The 19,230-nt window shown below is 36.6% G+C and overlaps 1 pseudogene; it reads right to left on the bottom strand.

Annotated features, from left to right (window-relative positions):
* LOC112580662 overlaps window positions 1-6,401 on the bottom strand; it is an 84,886-nt pseudogene extending 78,485 nt beyond the window's left edge.
* Window positions 6,402-19,230: the final 12,829 nt, after the last annotated feature.

Below are 19,230 nucleotides of genomic sequence, written 5' to 3'. Positions count from 1 at the left end.
ATGGAGCTGGGATTCAGATCACTGCATTTCTGCTCTGTCAACTGTCTTTCTATTTGGCTCCGCCAATAAAAGGTATCAGAGGAGGCTTTCAAGCCTGGAGGAGAGAGAGACTTGTTCCTTCCTGTCTGCCTTACATGGGCTTCCCGTCTGCTTGTGTTCCTGTGAGCATCACTGCTGCATCTCCTCACCCTGGAGGCAGCAGCTATTTCTGTAGCAGCAGCTGAATGCAGTCCGCATTTTTGCCAACAGTTGCAGAATCAGCCACATCTTGTCTTCCATCCAGGAACACCATTTCAGTCCCTCCTGAAAGGTCTGAGTTTCAGCTCCCAGAGGCCCTTCCTTTAAGTTTCTAAGTTTTCGTCATTGTCCCCTTGTTTCCTGAGCATTTGGGCTCATGGTTTGTTTTTTGCTTTTTTTTAATAGTAGCTACCTTTATGATAGATACCTTAGCATTTTCTTTTCATCCTTTGTATTATTTAACACTTTCTTAAATCTTTCCATTCAAGTAACTGGCATGATTTTAGTCAAATAGGCTCTGGCTGATAAATATTTTCACAAAAAGAAAAATTTTTCCTTTAATTTTTCTAGGTGTCCTATATGATTGGGGACAGCATAACGACGAGAATGATCAACGAAAATATCAGTGAAAATATAAGAAATAATTGTAAATATGTAAAGCAATCATCAAGACCATTCTGTACCTATTTTGAACCTGAAATGGATTAAAAACAGAAGTGATTATTTATAGGGAAGCAGAAGATAAAAAAGAAAAAAATTGTATGATGGAAGTGGGGGAGTATTCTTGGCATATGGGCCGTAGGAACAGAGTGCAGATTTTGACCAGCTGAAGGCTAAATCATCTGAGTGAAAAAACATCTTTCAGAAAGCTTATATTATAAATGCATGTAAGAGAATTGCAGGGGAAATTTTTTCAAAATAACCAGGTACCTGTGGAGTCACTTTTGATATGACACAGCATTTCTTATCGTAGAAATACAGTTGTTCAAATTTAGAACTCATAGTAGAGTTTTTACAAGATTCTGGCAGTAATTCCTGCACATCCATAACAGTCAGTAGAGTAATTGCATTGTCACTATTAGGAGGTGGTTATCAGCACACTGCTTTTATAACAGGAAATTTGTGAAGTCTCAATTCTCCAAATTCTTTCATTTTTAAAGGTTGGAAAACAAACAAACAAAAAAAAACAGTCCTTTTCCTCTGAGACCCCTACTCCAATAAGGATGACAAAATCAAATTTTGTTTTTTTCCTGTAATTCAATTTATTATTTTTTTAATTTTCTCTTTTATTTTTTATTTTTTTAAATTTAATTTTATTTACCTTTACAATATTGTATTGGTTTTGCCATATATCAAAATGGAGAGGGTGGGATGATTTGGGAGAATGGCATTGAAATATGTATAATATCATATATGAAACGAGTCGCCAGTCCAGGTTCGATGCACAATACTGGATGCTTGGGGCTGGTGCACTGGGACAAAATCAAATTTAACAAAACTTGAAAGTGAAAAGTTAAAGTGAAAGTCGCTCAGTCGTGTCTGACTGTTTGCAACCCCATGGACTATATAGTCCATGGAATTCTCCAGGCCAGAATACTGGAGTGGGTAGCCTTTCCCTTCTCCAGTGGATCTTCCCAATCCAGGGATTGAACCCAGGTCCACCACATTGCAGGCAGATCCTTTACCAGCTGAGCCACAAGGGAAGCCCAAGAATACTGGTGTGGGTAGCCTATCCATTCTCCAGGGGATATTCCTGATTCAGGAATTGAACCGGGGTCTTCTGCATTGCAGGTAGATTCTTCACCAACTGAGCTATCGGGGAAGCCCTGATAAACTTAACTAAGTCATTTAAGGAGGTAAGGGATAAATTAGTGCTAGAATTAAGAGTAGTCCAGGACACACTAACGACTGACCATTTCTCATTGTCTTTCCAAATATAATTTTATGCCTGGAGACAAGAACCATCTTTGAATCAACCTTTTTTCTGTTGCATCTTACTGTTGTTGAATGCACTCAATGGAGCAAGAAAGAACAAATTTGGAAAGCCTTATTCTGACCTTTAGCCCAGGCCACTGGGGATGGGGTTGAGTGATGAGAAGCTCCATGGGATCATCCTTGGGCAACACAGTTCAAAGTGACTGCCACTGAATGTGTTTCTGTTCCCTTAACTATTATAAAGAGGGGAAAATACACAAAAAGGAGAAATGTTTAGAAGGGAAACCCAATCAGTATAGGCATTATTGCAAAGAAAACATTTTACTCCTTCCTAGGTGATAACAGAGAGGATAATTTATTATATTAGAGACTGGTTTATTTAATTTTCCCCCTACTGATTGGGAAACTGGTGAGATAATCACTTTTCTTATCATACCTTGCTTCCCTTCCTGTCCTCTTGGGCCAACAGCTCAGGTCCATCCCTCAGTTTAGATCAATTCAGTTCAGTCGTTCAGTCGTGTCTGACTCTTTGTGACCCCATGGACTGCAGCATGCCAGACCTCCCTGTCCATCACCAACTCCTGGAGTTAACTCAAACTCATGTCCATCCCTAGGGAGGTCCAAGCTGTGTGGTTCAACATAATTGCCTCTAACTGCCTGTGAGTGCTGAAATTTAAGTTGATTTAATTAAACACATGTCTAAAGATGTTAGTTTCTCTATTGCAAGATTAACTTTCAAGTTCAGTAGCCACATATGGTTAGTGGCTGCATCTTAGACAACTCAATGTCCATCATCTTAGTGTTCCAAAGAACACATCTGTCATTTCAGAAAGTTCCCCGGGACAGTGTGGACTCAAAAGCATCAACCTAGTAAACATGCAAAGTATTTTTCTTCTATTTTCCATCCCTATTAACTTAGTGTGTTAAAAAAAAAATTGTGCTTGTAGCAAATTATTTTTTTTTCCAAATTGTTGGAAGAAAATGGAGGGACAGGAAATTTATTAATGCCTCAAGTAGCATAGGGGCTTCTCAGATGGCTCTAGAGGTAAAGAATCCACCTGCCAATGCAGGAGGTATAAGAAACACAGGTTCAGTCCCTGGGTTGGGAAGATCCCACGGAGGAGGGCATGGCAGAGCACTCTAGTATTCTTGCCTGGAGAGTCTCATGGACAGAGAAAGAAGTCTGGCAGTCTACGGTCCACACCAATGCAAAATGTGAGACACGACAAAAGCAACATAGCACGCACGCATGCAGGTAGCATAGTCAAAGCATTTGAGCGGAAGGGTTGTACTTGAGAGTGATAGATAATGTATTTTCCAAAGCCTTAAAACAGAAGATTTGGGAACCATTTGCAGGGACTTGCCTTATGAAGTAGTAGTGCCACCAAGTGTCGGGTGAAAGAGGTTAAATTTTTGGAAAACACTTGATAAAAATTCTGACTTAAAAGGATTAACAGAATTAACCATAGTGGCCATTAAGCTTGTATAGATAGAATCACATTTCAAAGCTTTATACATCATTATTTATTTAGTTTAGAACACAGTAAAGATGGATACAGTTACAAATATTCTGTGCTTAATATCCTTTTTATTCTAGATAAAAGAGATAAACAGTGCAATCATTTGAAGTGGATTATTGGTTTTCTCTTGTACTTTGGCTCAAGTATGTTTAGATACTTTGAAATGTCCAACACTGCAGTTGTGTATGGCAAGCGTTTAAGAATTTTTTAATCAGTGGCTTTGCCACTGCCTGTGATCTTCTATATCTTTCTGATTCTACTTTATTTCGCCAATCCTTACACCCTACCTTCTCTCCCTTCACACCTTGTAGATCACTGTCTGTCTTTGTGGAGATTTTCATCCAAATTATGACTTGCATTTTATGATTAGGAAAGCCATAGACAGAAAAAAATGATGGTTTTCATTTTCTGTGTTGTCTTTGTCACAGATTGAGGGAGGAAAGGTCCAGGGTTTCTCCACCTCATTTATAACTGCAGCAGAAACCTAATTTTACTTGCCCTCCGTTGCCATGGTTACAAGTTTTCCGATTTCAACAGGTCAGTACAAGCTTTCAGTTTACATAAGGTCATGGGTAATTCATCTCAGCATTGCAATAACAAAAACCCAGCTCTTCTTTCCTGTTTTAAAAGGATAATCTATCAAACCTCTGAAAGCACAATTAGTTCTGATTTCCATAATTTATTATTCTCATTCTCATTCTCTTGTTTGTGGCTTTGTGCTTATGTTTAAGTACTTCAAAATAAGAGGTGCTGGTGTATAGCAACCATTAACAGTTCTCTATACTACTAGAGATCTAAACTGGCTATTTTGCAAACAATACTCCTGTGATGAATGTATTCAACAAAGCTTCACTTAAAAAATACAGGTCAGATGGGAGTAATTTTTGTCAAGTATTAATATATCTACTGATACATTGTTCTCATTGTTCATCAGCTATAGGCATGTTGTTGGTTTTTGTTATACCCAATTAAAGAAAATAGTGGAAATCATAATACTAACATATTGAAGTTATGGCCAGGTGGAATTCTCCTCCTTTGAGGGCAAGAAAAGATTCTGAGTGGAGAAAATGGGGGAGAATAAATGAGAATCTTTGTAATAAGAGGCAGAGGGAAGATTATCCATTATGTGGGAGAACCAAGGTATGAATAGATTTAAAAATTATACGTGTGCACACATGTACATACACAATGTGTGTATATTTGTACATACATGTATGAAATTAATATATTGTGTGTACATGTAAACACACATGCATGTATACATACATTCTTTACTTACAAAGGAGATGGGTTTATATTCATATTTTTATTTGCATAAAATAGGGATCAGGTAACAAAAATTCAAACACTAAGGAGTAGTGTGGACTTTGGTGAACTGGAAGCACTAATTCATACAAAAGTGTTCAGATTGATGTTTTTCAACCTTATAGTAGCTAAATAGGTAGTATGGCCATGTATCTCTGTATGCCAGGGGACTGACTGTCGAGTTTCATGCCTACTGTCACTTTCAAATGCATCTTGCTTTGCACTATGGATCGCATGGCCATCTTACAAACGCAACATAGCGGAGTGACCCATTTTGACCAGGGTGCCAGTTTGGAATCCCTTGTACTAAAGTCTTCCCGAAGAGTGTTATACAAGATAAGTTAGTCAAAATTTATTCCTAAAATATAAGCATGCTGTAAAAATTAGTTCATATAAGAAATGTGATTTTTATAATAAGGGGAAGTAATATGAATATAATTGCTTTGTTGAGAAATTTTTCAAATATCCTTATAGTTGACAACATTTGTGAATTTCTCAATTTTTCATGATTTGCGTAAGTTAGTTAAGATAGATCTTTCCTGTACATAAAGTGCTAACTTCTTCTGAACCACCATATCTACTGTTATTACTCCTATTTTGTCTTCTTGGGTTAACTCAGTAACTTTTATACCCTTTGTGGGCTGTGGTTAAAGAATTTGCCTGCCAATGCAGGAAACATAAGAGACATGGGTTCTATCCCTGGGTCAGGAAGATCCCTTGGAGGAGGAAATGGCATCCCACTTCAATGTTCTTGACTGAAGAATCCCATGGACAGAGGAGCCTGGCAGCTTAAACACACACACACACACACACACACACACACACACACACACAGAATCCCACTACATAAGAACAAAGATGTTGTGGTTGAAGATATAAGAAGATATTAGATGGAGGTTTCCAAGCTGTTCTTCTGCATTCCTTTGTCTGCTCTGCTTTTCACCAAACTGGCCCCAAGTAAACTCTCTAGACCTCTAGGGCTCTGAAAACATAATCTCAAAGAAGCACCATTATGAAAGCATCATCTCAAATAAATCTCCAATGGGAAAAATAATAGAGTTTAAAGTTAGACTTTGGGATTCCATCTCAATGTTTAGAAATTGTGTGTCCATGGATATAGCTTAAACTTGGTTACTCTTTAATATAATTGAGATGTAGAGATGGTGTACAGAATTCATGATAAATAGTATTCCTAGTGCCTGCGGATGTTTCTCAAGATTACAATTCTGGGCCAGCAAACTTGCCAATAGGACAGCTTAATGACAGAGCTCAACTGAATGACAGAGAGCTACACTTTGGCTTCTCGTTTCTTCATGCATAACATACCTTTGATAAGTTAACTCTTATCATTTAAGAGGGGTTGTAGCAACTAACTCTCTTTATTTCCCTCCCTACATTTGTGATTCTCACTTTGCCTGTGAATCAGAATCACTGTGGATCTTCTTTTAACTAAATAGGTCAGTTGCTACTCAAAACCTACCGATCGAGGATTCTCAGTGTTTGGACCAACGAATCTAATTGTAAAGCTGCACAATTGGCCACTGTTAAGAACGACTGCTCTGAATTCTCTTGTACAACTATTTTTTTCTTCTTTCCAAAGTCGATGTATTCATCAGTTCCCATTCTTCCCTTAAGCCTGACTTAAGATATTTATTTGTGGATGGTAAATTGGATAAGAGCGCAATCTTTTGTAGCTAGCATGTCTATATGTAAGTCCTGGTGCTACCAGTGATCAGCTAACTAACACTAGACACTTTCCATCTTTGGGCTTCACTTGCCTCATCTGAAAAATTGGTTTATGGCAAGCAGCAAGCACGCAGTTAGATGAGTGTTTTGAACCTAGTAAATAGTTAACAACACTAATTCTCATCATCAGAATTACTTGGGTGTTCTTTTCATTTGACATCCAACCTTGAAATCATTTTTTTTTCTTCTCTTAAAAACAAAAGGAAAAATAACAGAAGCCAAACGCAGCTTTTCTCTTACATTTGCATAATTTTAAATTATGACTTTTATTCTCCAGGTAATACAGATTCAAAACTTTGGAGACATTTTTTCCATTTCTGTTCAGCTTTTATTAGCCACAAGGGATGTGCTCTTATTAGCATCTGTAATACAGAAATAGCCTGTTGACTGTGCCTGAGGTTTCAATCTCTTTAATTCCATTCTTTAAATCTCCCTCTGAATAATGTTCCTAACTACTATATTTTATGACCATTTTACTCCCTAGGTCAAAGAACATTTAAGATGTTCTTTGGCATTCAGTGCTTATGAAACAAAACATAATCTCCTTAGTATGGACTTCAAATATAATCTTAATAAATGATCAAAGTAGAGCTATGATAGAAGCATTGCCATTAGTGGGGAATCTGAAATTAAGATTCTTATGAAGCTGTATGTCTTGATACCTCAGGATAGTGTTAACAGGTTTCTTATGTCAGCAGTGAGACATTTGTCTCTGATATATAATCAGAAACATTTTACTTTTATCTATTACTCAATCTTTGCTCACTTATGAAGTAGGTCTTTTCAACACTTCCCTAATTATTTTGTCAGTAGATATACAGACACAGGTATTGTTTCTAATGTTTATAATGGTATAATATATAACAGAATATTATCCAGCCATAAAAAAGAGTCACACAGAGTCAGACATGACTGAAGCCACTTAGCAGCAGCAGCAGAAGGGGGAATTGGATGAAGGTGATCAAAAGGTCCAAATTTGAGTTACAAGAAAATGAGTACTAGGAATGCAATATACAACGTGATTAATATAACTAAAACTCCTGTATGTTATACATGGAAGTTGTTAAGAAAATAGATCCTAAGAGTTCTCATCACAAGGAAAGCAAATTTTTTCTTTTTCTTCTATTTTGTATCTATATGATATATATATACAAATTTATTATAGTAATCATTTCTTGATGTATGTTGTTAAATCATTATTTTGCACACTTTAAGCTTATACAGTGCTATCAATTATATTTCAATAAAACTGGAAGTGAACATTTTAAAAAGAAAATCAAAAAAGATACTTAAATAGAAGTTTAATAATGAAAAGGGGGATCTGATAATTAAATTTCACACTTAAATTAGGCATTTTAAAATACTTAACAAATCTGATAAACATATCAAAATGATCAACTGATGTTGGACATTACATTTTTTGTTTAGATAGTCAAATGTTGTCAAGTAGACTTAAATTTAATGCATCATTATACATCCTAAATCAGGTAAAAATAGATATTGGCTTAAACTTTCAATCAATTGTTCTCATAAAATCGCTTAATTAACCAATCCAGTCCCACTGACATTATTGTTTCTCTTGCATTTACTAATAGAAACATGATCTCTATCTGAGTTATTAATTCTGATATATCAATTTTCTTGTCTCACTTCATGCAGTCTCACTCAGCCATCTCTGATTCTTGCAGCATGTTAATTAATGTGTTTTTTTATAAAATATGTGTTAATATTTTCTAGGGCCATCCTGTTGCCATAATATTTCATTTTCATAATATCTCTCCTCTTAATTGAACCTTGGGTACTTTGAGAAATTTTAAAATAAAGGATTTTGCTTAGCATTTTTATTAGCTATTATTAGTTTGGGAATATGATGTATTAAATTATTCAATTTCTGAGTTTAAATCATTAATATCTGGTCATCTAGTCGACTCTAGTCAGTTCAGTCGCTCAGTTGTGTCCAACTCTTTGTGACCCCATGAATCACAGCACGCCAGGCCTCCCTGTCCATCACCAACTCCCGGAGTTCACTCAAACTCATGTCCATCGAGTCAGTGATGCCATCCAACCATCTCATCCTCTGTCGTCTCCTTCTCCTCCTGCCCCCAATCCCTCCCAGCATCAGGGTCTTTTCCAATGAGTCAACTCTTCACATGAGGTGGCCAAAGTATTGGAGTTTCAGCTTTAGCATCATTCCTTCCAAAGAACTGGACTGGTTGGACCTTCTTGCAGTCCAAGGGACTCTCAAGAGTCTTCTCCAACACCATAGTTCAAAAGCATCAATTCTTTGGTGCTCAGCGTTCTTCACAGTCCAACTCTCACATGCGTACATGACCACTGGAAAAACAATAGCCTTGACTAGATGGACCTTTGTTGGCAAAGTAATGTCTCTGCTTTTAAATATGCTATCTAGGTTGGTCATAACTTTCCTTCCAAGGAGTAAGCATCTTTTAAATATCTGGTCATCTAGTCGACTCCTTTTATGTATCAGATAAATTTCATAGCTTTGTCTTATTTTGCTGAACTCCTTTCTTGTAATAGCTATGTTATATTTTTATCTACTTGTATATTTTTATCTATTTATTTATCTGGTACTACTTTAAATAATCTTCATGACCCAGATAATCACAATGGTGTGATCACTGACCTAGAGCCAGACATCCTGGAATGTGAAGTCCAGTGGGCCTTAGAAAGCATCACTATGAACAAAGCGAGTGGAAGTGATGGAATTCCAGTTGAACTATTTCAAATCCTGAAAGATGATGCTGTGAAAGTGCTGCACTCAATATGCCAGCAAATTTGGAAAACTCAGCAGAGGCCACAGGACTGGAAAAAGTCAGTTTTCATTCCAATTCCAAAGAAAGGCAATGCCAAAGAATGCTCAAACTACCGCACAATTGCACTCATCTCACATGCTAGTAAAGTAATGCTCAAAATTCTCCAAGCCAGGCTTCAGCATTATGTGAACCGTGAACTTCCTGATGTTCAAGCTGGTTTTAGAAAAGGCAGAGGAACCAGAGATCAAATTGCCAACAGCCGCTGGATCATAGAAAAAGCAAGAAAGTTACAGAAAGACATCTATTTCTGCTTTACTGACTATGCCAAAGCCTTTGACTGTGTGGATCACAATCAACTGTGGAAAATTCTGAAAGAGATGGGTATACCAGACCACCTGATCTGCCTCTTGAGAAATTTGTATGCAGGTCAGGAAGCAACAGTTAGAACTGGACATGGAACAACAGACTGGTTCCAAACAGGAAAAGGAGTACGTCAAGGCTGTATATTGTCACCCTGTTTATTTAACTTATATGCAGAGTACATCATGAGAAATGCTGGACTGGAAGAAACACAAACTGGAATCAAGATTGCTGGGAGAAATATCAATAACCTCAGATATGCAGATGACACCACCCTACGGCAGAAAGTGAAGAAGAAATCAAAAGCCTCTTGATGAAAGTGAAAGTGGATAGTGAAAGAGTTGGCTTAAAGCTCAACATTCAGAAAACGAAGATCATGGCATTTGGTCCCACCACTTCATGGGAAATAGAAGGGGAAACAGTGTCAGACTTTATTTTTCTGGGCTCCAAAATCACTACTGATGGTGACTGCAGCCATGAAATTAAAAGACGCTTACTCCTTGGAAGGAAAGTTATGACCAACCTAGATAGCATATTCAAAAGCAGAGACATTACTTTGCCAACAAAGTTCGTCTAGTCAAGGCTATGGTTTTTCCTGTGGTCATGTATGGATGTGAGAGTTGGACTGTGAAGAAGGCTGAGCGCCGAAGAATTGATGCTTTTGAACTGTGGTGTTGGAGAAGACTCTTGAGAGTCCCTTGGACTGCAAGGAGATCCAACCAGTCCATTCTGAAGGAGATCAGCCCTGGGATTTCTTTGGAAGGAATGATGCTAAAGCTGAAACTCCAGTACTTTGGCCACCTCATGCGAAGAGTTGGCTCACTGGAAAAGACTCTGATGCTGGGAGGGATTGGGGGCAGGAGGAGAAGGGGACAACAGAGGATGAGATGGCTGGATGGCATCACTGACTCGATGGACGTGAGTCTCAGTGAACTCCGGGAGTTGGTGATGGACAGGGAGGCCTGGCGTTCTGTGGTTCATGGGGTCGCAAAGAGTCGGACATGACTGAGCGACTGATATGATCTGATTGTAAATAAAATATTTTTATCATAACTTCTCATTAATTATGAGTGTGTACATATACTCATGTAACAGACATCTGTTAGATTGGGTGACTTTATCCTGAATATTTTATTTTATTTTTTTTATTTTTTTTTTTTCATTTTTAAATTTTATTTTATTTTTAAACTTTACATAACTGTATTAGATTTGCACTGAATTCTATCTTTCTATCACTGACTCAATTGACATGAATTTGAGCAAACTCCAGGCAACAGCAGAGGACAGAGGAGCCTGGCATACTACAGTCCATGGGTTCACAAAGAGTCGGACATTGACTTAGCTACTGAACAACAACATTCTTCAATCAATATAACATTTAATTAAATCATGTGAACAGAAACAAAATAAGATTAATTTATTAACTGATAATATGTAAAAAAAATATATCTGCATTGGAAAAACTTCAGGAAATTTTTATTTAAAGCAACTCTCAAGGATTGGTTGATTTTCATTATGAAATGAAAATAGAATTAGTATAAGTGCATATTAAGCAAAGGATCAGATATTTAAAATTTCAGGATAAATTGTGAACACAAGTTTGAAGTATAATATTTGTATAAATCAGATGTGTTACAATAAAAACTGCAATCAAAATAAATATAGAAAACTGTTAAAATCTTAAATAGTTAATTTTAAAACAGAAGACCATTTGATTAAATTGCTTCTCCATCAAAGAAAATGTTCATGTGGACAAATTCTAACATATTTTTTAAAACTTAAAGGTGACATACTTCCTACATGTTCATTAGTTTTAGGTGCTGTTGTTTTCAAATTGCTTAGAGCATTTGACTTAAGCTGAGTGCAAAGTATGTCACATACATTTTCAACAATGGTGGACACTAATTCTCTTCCACAGATAGTTTTCCAGAGTCCAAAACAGTTCATCCTTTCTCTGCATATCTCCTAGTGCAGGTAATTTCCTACTGATAGGCTTATAGTCACCATTTTCTGTGACCGCTTCCTGAACTTGATTTCAAATGCCCGTGGCGGATTCATGTTGATGTATGGCAAAACCAATACAATATTGTAAAATGATTAGCCTTCAATTAAAATAAATAAATTTATATTAAAAAAACAAACACTACTGGCTGCTAAAATCCTTTCATGATACATACTGTATAAATCAATAATGATTTTGGCTAAAGATATGACATTAAGCATTCAATTCAGTTCAGTTCAGTCGCTCAGTCGTGTCCGACTCTTTGCGACCCCATGAAATTGCGATCCCATGGGAATTCTGCCCATAGTAGACTTGTAACATAGACTGCCTTCTCTCTTCCACGGCAACTGCCACAGGTGGGGTTTTTCTAAAGCAGGTCCTAACCAGGATTTCCCTGGATCACATTAAACTTCAAAATAAATTCTGGAAAAATTTAAGAATTGACTAAAAGTGAATATATGTCTTAAGAAAATAACTAATATTTATGTTAATTCTTTTTTTTTAATTTAATTTTATTTTTAAATGTTACATAATTGTATTAGTTTTGCCAAATATCAAAATGAATCCACCACAGGTATACATGTGTTCCCCATCCTGAACCTGCCTCCCTCCTCCCTCCCCATTCCATCCGTCTGGGTCGTCCCAGTGCACCAGCCCCAAGCATCCAGTATCGTGCATCGAACCTGGACTGGCAACTCATTTCATACATGATATTTTACATGTTTCAATGCCATTCTCCCAAATCTTCCCACCCTCTCCCTCTCTCACAGAGTCCATAAGACTGTTCTATACATCAGTGTCTCTTTTGCTGTCTCATACACAGGGTTATTGTTACCATCTTTCTAAATTCCATATATGTGCATTAGTATACTGTATTGGTGTTTTTCTTTCTGGCTTACTTCACTCTGTATAATAGGCTCCAGTTTCATCCACCTCATTAGAACTGATTCAAATGTATTCTTTTAATGGCTGAGTAATACTCCATTGTGTATATGTACCACAGCTTTCTTAAAATGATACCGAAAGGAAACCAGAAAGCTTTAAACTTCCAAATTTTAAGCTTTCAGTTTATAAAAAATACAAGTCTCTGAAATTCAATTTGTTAGTATCTAAAAAATAGATTACTCTATTTAATTTGATTCAAAATTCCAAATCTAAGACCTTATAATGAGAAAATAGACTCCTGTGAAACTATGTATGTGAAAATACTTATTTGCAATCTAATAATGGTGGACAAATGGAGAAAGATATGACAATAGAAACTGGTAAAAAAAAAGCTGCATCCATTTGCAGCAAATAAAATGATGTGCATATTTGTTTTAATGGGAACAAATAGCTATTTTAAATGAAAATACAGTTAAAACAACATCGTCCGTTTTGTGTATAAGCTTATAGGAAACTTTTGTGAAAGATGTATCAGATCAGATCAGATCAGATCTGTTGCTCAGTCGTGTCCGACTCTTTGCGACCCCATGAATTGCAGCACGCCAGGTCCCCCTGTCCATCACCAACTCCCGGAGTTCACTCAGACTCACGTCCATCGAGTCAGTGATGCCATCCAGCCATCTCATCCTCTGTCGTCCCCTTCTCCTCTTGCCCCCAATCCCTTACAGCATCAGAGTCTTTTTCAATGAGTCAACTCTTCGCATGAGGTGGCCAAAGTACTGGAGTTTCAGCTTTAGCACCATTCCTTCCAAAGAAATCCCAGGGCCTGATCTCCTTCAGAATGGACTGGTTGGATCTCCTTGCAGTCCAAGGGACTCTCAAGAGTCTTCTCCAACACCACAGTTCAAAAGCATCAATTCTTCGGCACTCAGCCTTCTTCACAGTCCATCTCTCACATCCATACATGACCACAGGAAAAACCATAGCCTTGACTAGACGAACTTTTACAACATATCAATGATGGTTTTCCTTCCTGCTGAGATTGATTTGTATTCACACAGTCTTTTTGACCTGCTGTATTTCTTTTTTTCTATGAAGAAATTTATTTCATGACTGTTAGTAGCAGAATAAAAATAATGACAGGAGAAAAATATCCTACAAAAGAGAGCTATTGATTTGAATCCTGCCTATAAACATAGGCCATTCCAGGTGAAACTTAGGGACACCAGGCATCATATGAAGTTTATGGAACTTAAGATAAACTAAAAAGAGGCTTTATGTAGGCCATCCAAGGTAGCACTTCAAAGTTTAAGTGCCAACATCAATGTCAAGATGTCATCTTTTAGGTTTATATATGGTTCGCCCTGATGTCCCCATTCTTTTTGCTCATCTTTCAGTCTTCAATGTCACTGGGCGCTTTGTTTTTGACCAAACATTTGTAGCATTTACCACCGGAGAAGGCAATGGCACCCCACTCCAGTACTCTTGCCTGGAAAATCCCATGGATGGAGGAACCTGGTAGGCTGCAGTCCATGGGGTCGCTAGGAGTCAGACACAACTGAGCGACTTCACATTCACTTTTCACTTTCATGCATTGGAGAAGGAAATGGCAACCCACTCCAGTACACTTGCCTGGAGAATCCCAGGGACAGGGGAGCCTGGTGGCTGCCATCTATGGGGTCACACAGAGTTGGACACTACTGAAGCCACTTAGCAGCAGCAGCAGCATTTACAAGTTGCAATTTATTAAAAAAGTTGAAGGATATTAGATGGGAAAAAAATGAATGGATGAATAAAGTTAAAATAGAGGGCCTTGGGAAAGAAGGATAAAAAGGGAATACAAAGAGAAATTGGTGTCTGAGAAAAATAGACTTATGAGAACAGATCAAGATAAACAGTTTGTTACTGAAAGAATAGAACAATAAACATCGGGCACTTCTTTTCTACAAAATCTAGTGAATTTTATGTAAGAGTGTGGCAGCTTAAAGGAACTCATAAAGCGGGAAATAAAATGAAGTAGCAGTATGTACTTCGAATCACATGGTAAAATAGCAGGATAAGACCATGTGAGAAATCATTAGACATATAAAAAGCTGTAATGTAATTCATTGATATATTCTTGTTGGTAACTATTGCCTCTGAAAGCTTAATATGTTTTTAAAAAGGACTAAAGATAAGACCAAATATCTTCCAGAACACAAAGGAAATTTGTTATTAGATTAAGAAAGCAAAACTATTATTTCAGTATATGTTTGATGAAACATGTCTTTGTATTCCTAGTTTGCAATATGATTCTTAAGAGTAGCATCACAAAATTTTGCTGAATATAATTGAAAGGTTTGTCCATTTATAGTTGATCATGATGTTTCTCCTCTTCTTTAATGCTTTAATGTAGTTATTGTGTTGAATTGGCTAAGATGTAAATCTTACCTTAAATTCTTGGGATAACTCCAACTTTGTCTTTATGCTTGATCTATTTTCTTTTTTTAATTTAAATTTATTTATTTTAATTGGAGGCTAATTACTTTACAATATTTTCTTGATAGTTCCTTTTAAAATGAGCTTAAATTCTAATATTATAATACTGGTAGTACAAAAACACATATTTAATATAACATATTAGTTTTAGAGATTTTCCTAGAGACTACCAATCACGTGTGAAGAACTATCCATCAATCATTAATGAAACAAAAAGGAGTCATGTGCAATTTTCATGAAGAACATCACCATCTTCAAGTTAAATTCCAAGGAATGGCTTTGACTAAAAAAGCAAAGTGGTGTTTCAACATCCACTGTCTCAGAGAGTCAAATCCTTAAATACATACCATGTTGTAAATGCCTACTAATTTTTCAATTTTATAAAGTGTAAATGTGAAGTAACCAAAAAACTGGCAAAAAAAGCATAAAAAATATACTTATGCAACTCATAAATAAGAGAATGACTTTCACCAGGAAAAACCATTCATCATAGTTTTGTATGATTTAAAGTATATTTGGTCATATATTTAAAAAGAAAACACTTTAATGTGCATCAAAGGCATTTTATTTTACATGCTTGAAAATTTAACTTTTGTTCATTTGTACAGAGGAAAACAATTTATGAATTCTGTAAACACTAGTATTTGTATAATTTTTAGGCACTCAATACTTTTCACTATTAAACTGTGAATGATTTTAATGAAAATTAGTTAATGTATCAGCTCTGAAAATATATCCATTCCTTGAAACATTCTTTCCCTTGGTTCTTTCTGTAAAATCTTAGGCCACTTCTATTGTCCTAGCTTAATTTAAAATCTGTGCCTATTAGTCCTTTGAATATTGTACAACCAATTCCTAACCCCTTGGGTTTTTACCATTCTTCCCCCCAACCCTAGTCTTCAATGTTATTTTCTCTAGGAATGAACACATTGGTGGAAACGCTTTCCTTTAATTACTGACCTTGAACTGAGGAAAGCATTAGTGATGAGAGAAAAGCGTATGCATTTGTTTTTTTTTTTTTTTTTTTTTTTTTTTTTTTTTTTTAATTTTATTTTATTTTTAAACTTTACATAACTGTATTAGATTTGCCAAATATCAAAATGAATCCGCCACAGGTTTACATGTGTTCCCCATCCTGAACCCTCCTCCCTCCTCCCTCCCCATTCCATCCCTCTGGGTCGTCCCAGTGCACCAGCCCCAAGCATCCAGTATCGTGCATCGAACCTGGACTGGCAACTCATTTCATACATGATATTTTACATGTTTCAATGCCATTCTCCCAAATCTTCCCACCCTCTCCCTCTCCCACAGAGTCCATAAGACTGTTCTATACATCAGTGTCTCTTTTGCTGTCTCGTACACAGGGTTATTGTTACCATCTTTCTAAATTCCATATATATGCGTTAGTATACTGTATTGGTGTTTTTCTTTCTGGCTTACTTCACTCTGTATAATAGGCTCCAGTTTCATCCACCTCATTAGAACTGATTCAAATGTATTCTTTTTAATGGCTGAATAATACTCCATTGTGTATATGTACCACAGCTTTCTTATCCATTCATCTGCTGATGGACATCTAGGTTGCTTCCATGTCCTGGCTATTATAAACAGTGCTGCGATGAACATTGGGGTACTCGTGTCTCTTTCCCTTCTGGTTTTTTCAGTGTGTATGCCCAGCAGTGGGATTGCTGGATCATAAGGCATGTCTATTTCCAGTTTTTTAAGGAATCTCCACACTGTTCTCCATAGTGGCTGTACTAGTTTGCATTCCCACCAACAGTGTAAGAGGGTTCCCTTTTCTCCACACCCTCTCCAGCATTTATTACTTGTAGACTTTTGGATCGCAGCCATTCTGACTGGCGTGAAATGGTACCTCATAGTGGTTTTGATTTGCATTTCTCTGATAATGAGTGATGCTGAGCATCTTTTCATGTGTTTGTTAGCCATCTGTATGTCTTCTTTGGAGAAATGTCTATTTAGTTCTTTGGCCCATTTTTTGATTGGGTCATTTATTTTTCTGGAGTTGAGCTGTAGGAGTTGCTTGTATATTCTCGAGATTAGTTGTTTGTCAGTTGCTTCATTTGCTATTATCTTCTCCCATTCTGAAGGCTGTCTTTTCACCTTGCTAATAGTTTCCTTTGATGTGCAGAAGCTTTTAAGGTTAATTAGGTCCCATTTGTTTATTTTTGCTTTTATTTCCAATATTCTGGGAGGTGGGTCATAGAGGATCCTGCTGTGATGTATGTCAGAGAGTGTTTTGCCTATGTTCTCCTCTAGGAGTTTTATAGTTTCTGGTCTTACGTTTAGATCTTTAATCCATTTTGAGTTTATTTTTGTGTATGGTGTTAGAAAGTGTTCTAGTTTCATTCTTTTACAAGTGGTTGACCAGAGTTCCCAGCACCACTTGTTAAAGAGATTGTCTTTAATCCATTGTATATTCTTGCCTCCTTTGTCGAAGATAAGGTGTCCATATGTGCGTGGATTTATCTCTGGGCTTTCTATTTTGTTCCATTGATCTATATTTCTGTCTTTGTGCCAGTACCATACTGTCTTGATGACTGTGGCTTTGTAGTAGAGCCTGAAGTCAGGTAGGTTGATTCCTCCCGTTCCATTCTTCTTTCTCAAGATCGCTTTGGCTATTCGAGGTTTTTTGTTTTTCCATACAAATTGTGAAATTATTTGTTCTAGCTCTGTGAAGAATGCTGTTGGTAGCTTGATAGGGATTGCATTGAATCTATAGATTGCTTTGGGTAGTATACTCATTTTCACTACATTGATTCTTCCAATCCATGAACATGGTATATTTCTCCATCTGTTAGTGTCCTCTTTGATTTCTTTCACCAGTGTTTTATAGTTTTCTATATATAGGTCTTTAGTTTCTTTAGGTAGATATATTCCTAAGTATTTTATTCTTTCCGTTGCAATGGTGAATGGAATTGTTTCCTTAATTTCTCTTTCTGTTTTCTCATTATTAGTGTATAGGAATGCAAGGGATTTCTGTGTGTTGATTTTATATCCTGCAACTTTACTATAGTCATTGATTAGTTCTAGTAATTTTCTAGTGGAGTCTTTAGGGTTTTCTATGTAGAGGATCATGTCATCTGCAAACAGTGAGAGCTTTACTTCTTCTTTTCCAATTTGGATTCCTTTTATTTCTTTTTCTGCTCTGATTGCTGTGGCCAAAACTTCCAAAACTATGTTGAATAGTAATGGTGAAAGTGGGCACCCTTGTCTTGTTCCTGACTTTAGAGGAAATGCTTTCAATTTTTCACCATTGAGGATAATGTTTGCTGTGGGTTTGTCATATATAGCTTTGATTATGTTGAGGTATGTTCCTTCTATTCCTGCTTTCTGGAGAGTTTTGATCATAAATGGATGTTGAATTTTGTCAAAGGCTTTCTCTGCATCTATTGAGATAATCATATGGTTTTATTTTTCAATTTGTTAATGTGGTGTATTACATTGATTGATTTGCGGATATTGAAGAATCCTTGCATCCCTGGGATAAAGCCCACTTGGTCATGGTGTATGATCTTTTTAATGTGTTGTTGGATTCTGATTGCTAGAATTTTGTTAAGGATTTTTGCATCTATGTTCATCAGTGATATTGGCCTGTAGTTTTCTTTTTTTGTGGGATCTTTGTCAGGTTTTGGTATTAGGGTGATGGTGGCCTCATAGAATGAGTTTGGAAGTTTACCATCCTCTGCAATTTTCTGGAAGAGTTTGAGCAGGATAGGTGTTAGCTCTTCTCTAAATTTTTGGTAGAATTCAGCTGTGAAGCCGTCTGGACCTGGGCTTTTGTTTGCTGGAAGATTTTTGATTACAGTTTCAATTTCCGTGCTTGTGATGGGTCTGTTAAGATTTTCTATTTCTTCCTGATCGAGTTTTGGAAAGTTGTACTTTTCTAAGAATTTGTCCATTTCTTCCTCGTTGTCCATTTTATTGGCATATAATTGTTGATAGTAGTCTCTTATGATCCTTTGTATTTCTGTGTTGTCTGTTGTGATCTCTCCATTTTCATTTCTAATTTTATTGATTTGATTTTTCTCCCTTTGTTTCTTGATGAGTCTGGCTAATGGTTTGTCAATTTTATTTATCCTTTCAAAGAACCAGCTTTTGGCTTTGTTGATTTTTGCTATGGTCTCTTTTGTTTCTTTTGCATTTATTTCTGCTCTAATTTTTAAGATTTCTTTCCTTCTACAGGACA

Source organism: Bubalus bubalis, chromosome 19, assembly GCF_019923935.1.
Source record: "Bubalus bubalis isolate 160015118507 breed Murrah chromosome 19, NDDB_SH_1, whole genome shotgun sequence".
Classification (NCBI taxonomy): domain Eukaryota; kingdom Metazoa; phylum Chordata; class Mammalia; order Artiodactyla; family Bovidae; genus Bubalus; species Bubalus bubalis.
The sequence above is the reverse complement of the archived record's forward strand: the minus strand, read 5'-3'. Positions and strand labels throughout refer to the sequence as shown.